The following is an 8,587-nucleotide window of genomic DNA, read 5'->3' on the forward strand; positions in this document are numbered from 1 at the left end:
TAGTGTAAATAAGTCCTTAGACTAGTTGTTACATTATGTGCAACTCTAACTCCTACCACTAGAGGGATTAATACACAAAAAACGTTGTCATCAAATGGCAACCAGGTTCTGTTTCTTCAGACAGTACTAAACACTATCATTATTATATCTTTTGATGTGACATGTAAATCATGGTGCAAAAGAAGTAGTCTCCTGCACATCTGGGTCCAATGCATCAATTCGCCATTTTATTGACATCAGATATACATTGCATCTCACGTACAGAGCAACGTTTCCAACATGGTCCCTTGATCAGGCAAGTTGGTGACTGCGCTACTTGCTAGGTTCCGAAACCTTGCTTTGTATGTGTGATGTCGTGTATATCTGATGTCAATAAAATTACAGATTGATGCGTTAGACTCAGGTGCGCAGGTGATTACTTCTTTTGTATTTGGACTCGTGGGACACCATCCGCAGGTCATTCAGCACCCTCCATTATATTATTGTGGGATTACGGTCTGGAAGTGCAATGGGACACAAGTAAAATATAAATCTTGATGTGACATATAGAACTTGATAAATGTTTATTTCTTTCATGCATCCATTTCCCACAACATTTCTCCATATGTGTTCTTTAAAACTGATCTGAAATGCATGCTAGCCGGCTAACTGTACATGCTAAAAACTGTTCAGAATATGTAATGCTAGAAAAGTCCTTTGCTATTGCATCCTTTCATTTCATATGTGCATGACCTAGGTTAGGTCAGGCACTCCTGAAATGTTACAAATGCCCTCTGAATAATACTACTGGCTGGCTGTACAAAACCCACTTTAAGACTATGTACGCACAAATCTTGGCAGTCAATTTGCTGCAGGTGCTGCTACTGAACCATGTGCCACTAAGATCATTGTGTTATTCTATATGTGTCTTATTGAACAAGCTGGTCATAGATTTTTTTAGCCAGATTTATCCAGCTGGTCATGGATTTTTTGCCAGATATCATAATATATAAAGTAGGGAAGCTAATTATCATCTGTGTCCAAAAATCTCAGCTGATTCCTTACTTTTGAGTTTCCAAGCCTCTCTCTATGCTCAGTGATATGCATCTAATGTTAAAGCGGTAATAACTACATGTATTTGTTAGAGAAGAAGAGGATCCTTTCAAATTGAAACTTTAATGGTTTCTGGGTCACTTTTTTCTGGTTTCTGTTACATTTACACGGTTTTATATATTTTTTTATAGATTTATTTTTAATATGCAATATTTCATTTACAAATAAAGATTTACTACACAACAAGTTATTCACAGGGTGCTATTAGTTAGGTAAAGAGACAACATAGCAGATTAAATGAGCCACGGAGATTGACAGTAGTAGTAGTGATATGTAGTTTCAGATATTGAATTATATAAACAGGCTTTTACATCAATGAAGCAAAGGGAGAGTCTGTAGAATGTGAAAAGGAGCTTAAACCTCCACCTGCTATCTCAAAAGGAGGGTGCAATGTATTAAAGCTGAACTCCAGGTATAAATATGATGTATATTTACACTGATCCAGCTTGGCCCAATGTAAGTATACATATTTCATACCTCGTGGGGCCACCGGGGGATCTTGGACAACATTGTAGCAGCTGGAGCTACTACAGTGCTTTACAGCGATTGTCTGAGTCCTGGTACTGCGCTGTTGACCGACTTCCCCTCTACTATGACAACACAGGGGGTCACATACTCAGAAAACACCTAGTACTAGGCATAATCTGATTGGACAAGGAATGGTGACTTCATGTCACCGTCCCTCGTCCAATCAGAGAACACTTAGGGGTCTATTCACTAAGCTGTCGTAGGCAGCCGAGTGAATGACCGACCTGAAGCGAAGTGAGCCGAACACTGTTCGGCTATTCACTTCAGGCTGGTACGGCTGATTCTAGCTGTATATCGGCTGAAATCAGCCATACATCGGGTGGCTTCGGGTCGGCCGAACATGCTCAGCATGTTCGGCCGACCCGAAGTGCAGAAGGAGTTCGACTCAGCCGATCCAACATCTGGCTAAGCCGAACCTCCGGCAGGCACCTCGCTGCTGTTCGGTCTATTCTTATAGGTGCCGAACAGCAGTGAGTGAATAGCTAGGCTGTTCTACTCGTTCCTTCTGTGGGACCGCGCAGAAAAGAAAAATAGTTTAAAAAGTTTCAAAAAATAAATAGAAAACGATTGTGTGGAGCTAGCAGTGACAGCTAGCTCCGCCTAACTGTTTTCTATTGGCCGGCGGTTCTGGTGCCGTCAAAAAAAAGAAGAAAAAAATAAAAACATTTTCGCCATAGGAATGCAATGCTTGATTCCTATTGGCTATTTCAATTTGCAATAGCCAATAGAACACTAGCTATTGCACCCGCCCTCTGCTGCCGTCAATCACTAGTGGGGACCTGATGGAGAACTGCAGCAGTGGGCGGGTGCTATAGCTAGATTGCTATTGCAAATTGAAATAGCCAAAAGGAATCTAGCAAGGCGTTCCTAAGGTGAAAATTATTTAATTTTTTTATTCTGACGCCAGCCAACGGCTCCGTGTCAGAATAAAAAAGAAAAACCAGTGTTTCTCTCCTGGGTGGCCAGGAGCGGGAGACTCCCAGAGCGAATGGGAGAGGTAGGCTGTCTGGAGATCAGTGTCCCTGATTAGTTGGTAACCAGGGACGCTGATATCTCTGCAAGTGGCCGGAGCCAGCCATAACATCACGGCTGGCTCCGCCTAGCTGTCAGAAGCAGGCTGTCCAGCAGCTCGGCCAGCTTCGGCTTTCCCCTCGGGTCAGTCGCGCCGCAGCATATGCCTTCGGCTCGACTGAGCCGCCCGGCCGACTTCGGGAGCTGTACGGGCTATAGTGAATAGAACCGAACCAAAGGGGTCCTGGGGCCGAAGCTAGCCGGAGGGTAAGCGGAAGCTACGGCTAGATACTTCGGCTGCTTCGTGAATAGACCCGATAGTATTCAATGATACCGAATGGCCACTGTGCTGAGCGAGTGACAATCTGCTGAGGGGAAGATGCCCAGCACATCTCCACACTGTGGACTACTAAAGAGTTTTACAGGATCACTGTGGCCCTGCCAGGTATAAAATATGTACTTACATTGTGCTAGACCAATGTAAATATACATAAATATTTATTCCTGGAGTTCATCTTTAATATGCAATATATCATATTTGCTCGATTTATATTAGAGCATTGTTTTAGTCCTTACCATAAAATATAAGCAAGTTATGCACAAAACCGCTATTCATTCCCTTTTAAGAATTCTTTCAGGCAACAGAAATACCTATGTTATATGCAAAGTTTCACTTTTGTTCGTTTTTGTGTTATTTGAGGACAAGAGCACATGTTTTTCTTCCTACTGGCCAACACAGTATAAGGCATTGCTTAGCCTTGCAATGAAAAAAATCTCAGTTATTTAGCATGAAAGACTATGTAACATACATCTGGTTCTGGTTTAAAGTCATATTTTTTTTACAAGCAGCTCCAAGGCTTTAATGAGTGACTATGGAGGCAGCGAAACAGTCAGGAGCTTTACATTTCGGTCCTAATCTCCAAGTTAAATCTGACCTTAGTTTTATACTAAATGGTGCTATAATACATTGAGCATATGATTCGTCAAATTCTTTCATAATTAAAGAAAATCATTATCAGGCACTTTAAATACAAAGTAAACGTGCACTATATAGATTCACAAAGAAAATCTCAGATGCCAGAGCCACTTCAAATCCTAGCATGGTACATGTAATCCAACATAATGCAACTGCAAGTATATTATTTACCACATAACACTTAAAGGATAAGTCTGTTCTACACAAGGGCTTCCATCACAGATGGCTAAGTGATCTAGCTTATCAAAAGCTGTACACGGAGTACAGTTCAATAAATGATACCTAGTGCTTGTAAAAGTATTCCCACTCAGTCTTAAAAAGTTCCACATTAACATGAATAGCTATATATTTTCTGCTCTGCTGTTTCACAAGTATACCCCAAAAATATGCAAATATATATTTCCTTATTCTCCAGTTCACAACAATGACATCAGATGATCAGGAAGCCATTTCCATTCATTGTGCAAGCGTCAAATGTAAATACATTAAAGGAAATTTATTCAAACTGGCGCAGACAAAATCTGGAGCAGCTGTGCATGGCAGCCAATCAGCTTCTCTCTTTCATTTTCAAATCTTAACTGAACAAACTGAAGACAGAAGCTGATTGGTTACCATGAGCAACTGCTCCAGATTTTGTCTGCTCCAGTTTTGATAAATTCCCCCCATTGTCATTTTTATTTTTTAGCAATCGCAAGCCTGTGAAAAAGTCATTGTTGTGCTTGTGTGAAAAGTGGCATTAATACAAAAAACATGAAAAAATTGCACAATCCCTAAAATGTCATGAGTAGTCACATTCATTCTGTAAACATGGTGACAATACTGAGAATTGTATATACTTTCTGGGTTCTTCCAATGACCATTAATATTATAAATGGTTTGACAAGTGCCCCTGAAGCATGACGTTTGTCCCTACCAATATTTTTACATTGGTTTATGACTGCAGTTAATGTTACAAGCTTGCGGGTTTGTCTCGTATTGTCACTAGCCACATTCTTATAGAACAATATGACTATACTATCAGCAGTCAAAACAGTCTGTGGTGAAAGTTACCTTTTACATATATCAGACAGTGTTGCTACTGTTTGTCAACTGAACAGCAAAACACTCTTTTAAACCTTTAGGTACACCTGCTGGAAATTACATATGCAGACCAGTGACATGTGAATGGCACAGAAAAGCTAAGAGGCCGATGACTGATATCCAGGTCTTAACTTTTCTCTGCATTGGAAAAGACAAGATGACAATGCCCAACGGGATAAAAGCTTGGTCTGGAGAGACAGACTGGAGCAGAGTTCATGTTCGTGATTTATTCCCTGGTGGGTTGAGTAGCTCATATTAGAAAGCATTTATTGCAAATATCTGCAAAGGAAAGGTTTCTTTAAGATACAAAACTGATGTAAAAAAAGAGCTGGATGTAGACCTTAGGTTATCGAAATGACCAAGCAGCAGCCACCAAAAACTCTTCAACAGAACCTTCAGGTCAAGTATTATGTAGGACATATTTAGGGCCAGAAATGTTCCGTAAAATCCTCCCCTTAGTCTTTCCCCTCTGCCTAAGAGGTTGAGGGCAAACCTATTAGTCACAGATGACGTACTTACTTTCTGAAAGCTTTAATAAAGAGTGACTAATGAAGTTGTGCCCATTCCAGAATAAGAAAAGGTTGTGGATATACCAAACAATGGTAAAGAACTGTTATAGCGAGCAGTATTGGCAGGAGAGGAGTGTGGAGGGTATGACTGTAGCAGTATGAGCAGGAGGGTATGAAAGAGGGCATTATGTGCAGGAGAAGAATGTAAAGGGTATGACAGGGGTCAGTTTGTGTAGTAGGAAAGCAGAGAGTATGGTAGCAGGCAGTATGCAGAGGAATGTGGATTTTATGAGGGGAGGAGTGCGGAGGGTACTTCCGGGGTCAATGTATGCAGGAAGAGAGTGTGCAGTCTATAGCATCAGGCAGTGCATGCAGGAGAGAAGCGCACCAGGTATTACAGGGGGAATTATGTGCAGAAGAGGAGTGTGGAAGGTAATACACAGAAGAAATATGTGCAGGAAAGGAGTAAGGATGCTATTACAGAAGGGAAATATATAAATATACAGTGATACCTTGGTTTAAGAGCATAATTCGTTCCGGAAGCATGCTTGTAATCCAAAGCGCTTGTATATCAAAGCGAATTTCCCCATTGGAAATAATGGAAATTCAGATGATTCGTTCCACAACCCAAAAATATTCATATAAAAATGATTACAATACTGTACTGTAATATAATACTGTACAAAATATAAAGAAAAATAAACATTACCGGTACCTTTGTGGCTGGTGTGAGGGGACAGGAGAGAGGAGGATTATTGTGTAGGACAACTTTCACTATCACTAACAGAATCACGGCTATCTCTTGGCTCAATGGAATCTTTTTCATTTCGTGAAACCTTAACAAGGAATCTATCCAATGTGACATTGCATTGTCGTTAAACAGACTCATCGCTCGCACTGCTACAGCCTTATTCGGTGGTGGTTTTCTACAAAATTTTCCTCTTATTGCAAGACATTGCTTGTATATCAAGGCAACATTTTTCAGAAATGTTTGCTTGTCTTGCAAAACGCTCTCAAACCAAGTTACTTGTAAACTAAGGTATTACTGTGTATAGTTTTTTACCTTGTGCTCTCTGTTCGTGCTGCATACTGATCAGTTACATTGTTGTGATGACTATGTAACCCTGCCCATCTTTATTATGGTGATGTTTCTGTTGTCTTGGCCTGATACAGTAGGTTAAGTGAGCATTGTCACCCTGGGACAGAAAGTGTATTACAGGCAGAACCACCATGTAAAAATAAAGGAAAAAAGCCTAAAAACAAAGTTGCCACTATATCATTAGACTAGTAAGCTGAAGTATGATTTATTTTTGTTTTTGGATTTAGAATTTGTTTTGGGATTTAGAATTTAAAGTTGAACTTCAGGGAGATATGAAAGATACAAGTTAATGCAACTCTCTATACATTAGTAGTTTTTTTTTTTTATGCAAGCCGTGCAAGTACCTGATTTTGACTGCATCAGACTCTTGTTGTCCCTATATAGTAGATCTTAGACTGGAGGAGGAAGAGTCAGCACAAAGAGCCAATCAGTTGTTCTGCAGTGCTTATGTGTTAACAGTGAACATGCTAATAGGAGGAGAGAGCAGAGTGACAGAGAACTTAGCTTATCATTCTGCTATTTTATCATTCACTGTCTAGTCACAGACTGGGGGCTAGGGAAAGACCTGTGTTACACAGTGATATACACTCATCCTCATACTTAGAGCCAACATGTGACAATGAAAATGTAACACGTCCGCTCTATAGATCTGGAAGTGGGTGAACACATACCGTTGCTCACTCACTTCCTGATCATCTCCGTGCAGAGAGAGCGGTGACTTACAGTCACCAGTTCTCGCAGGGATTCCCCCCTCCCCTCCTCCAGCGCTGACTGGAGGAGCGGACGGGGGATGGGGCAGCCACAGCTGGCTCTGCCTTAAGATAGGCAGAACCTGCTGTCAATCAGCCAGCTCGGCGGATCTCGACAGTATTGACGGGATCCGTCCGTCCCAGCTGCAGCGCTCTCAGTGTGTAGCTCGCTATATACTGTTTTGGGTGACGGGAGGAGGTTAGTATATGTTCTCCCGTGACCCTAAAGAGAACTATGGGATAAAAAGGTTACCCCATAGTTCTCTTTTAAGCTTCAACTAATGACCTCTTTTATACTGGCCTTCAGTATGAAAGAGGGAAAGAGGGGGCTGGGTCTGTGTCAGGTTGGCTCAAATTAACTATGGACCATACCTTAACAAAATATGCAAATGCTGTCCTCCGCTACTAACTGCATAGAAAAGGGCAGTGGCTGTAAACATGTGTTTGCCAAGGAGGAATGGACAGTGTAAACCACCAGTTCTGCAGCTCAGATGTACTCTTTGATATGGAGGTTAGCCTAAAACTACACTTCTCCTTTAAAAGATACCTGCAAGTGTTGCATTGTCAAAAAGACATTCAGTCTAATGCTTCCTGCAAGAAGCCTTATGTCTCCTGTTACTACCGTGTTTCCCCGAAAATAAGACACTGTCTTATTTTTTATATCAGGTTGCAACTTTCAATGACAGTAAGCACTAAAGTCAATGATTTTACTCTAGATTTCCTAAATTAGTACCAATTGCTCCAGACAAATAGAGATGTGGTAAACATTGCAAGATTGTCAGTCTACAATTTACATGTAGTTACCTTTTAAATATAAAGAAAAGGAAAACAGTGCAAAAACTTACAAAGTGCTAGATATTCTATTTTTAAACTTTTATTGACCTGGAACTTATTTCTACCTGCAGAGATTGATGTTGTTTCTATGAAAGCCCTAATTTTGACTTTTTTCGCATGAAAGAGTAACAGTGTGTTACCAGCTTATATAGGCAATGTAGACTTCAGCAGAAACAACAACATAGTTGGCTGCTGGCACAGGATTATAGAGACAAACATTTTTCCTGGATTTGTCCTTGTGCTTATGTTTTATTTCTATTTTTGAATAACTGGTACACATACAAGAAATGTAATGGTTATAATACACAACAAATATATTGCTGCAAGAGAATTTCCTCCCTCCTGCCAGAGGAGAGGGGGAACATTTTATGATGCCATGGTGGGATAGTCAGGGTGTATCGGACACAGAGGGAAGGGAGGAAACATTTGATGGTGCCATGGTAGGAGGACCAATTGGACTCAGGGAGTATTAGGGTTTAGAAGAGGTTTAAGTTACATACATTTGCAAATATATGCGGAAGCCCCACACTGCTCTGTCACTGTGCTCTGCAAAGGCTTCTGATGTGTCCCTACACCTTTAAAAAGGAATGGTCTACCTCCAGACATACCGGCCCCAAATGTATTTATTGCTATATATGTTCCAAGATGGAATCGCTGTTAAAGAATAAGTGTACTTAAAAAAAAAAAGTGCAATTATCCTTTAGGCCCC

Source organism: Nanorana parkeri, unplaced genomic scaffold (genome assembly GCF_000935625.1).
Source record: "Nanorana parkeri isolate BGI_ZX_2015 unplaced genomic scaffold, ASM93562v1 scaffold278, whole genome shotgun sequence".
Lineage (NCBI taxonomy): Eukaryota > Metazoa > Chordata > Amphibia > Anura > Dicroglossidae > Nanorana > Nanorana parkeri.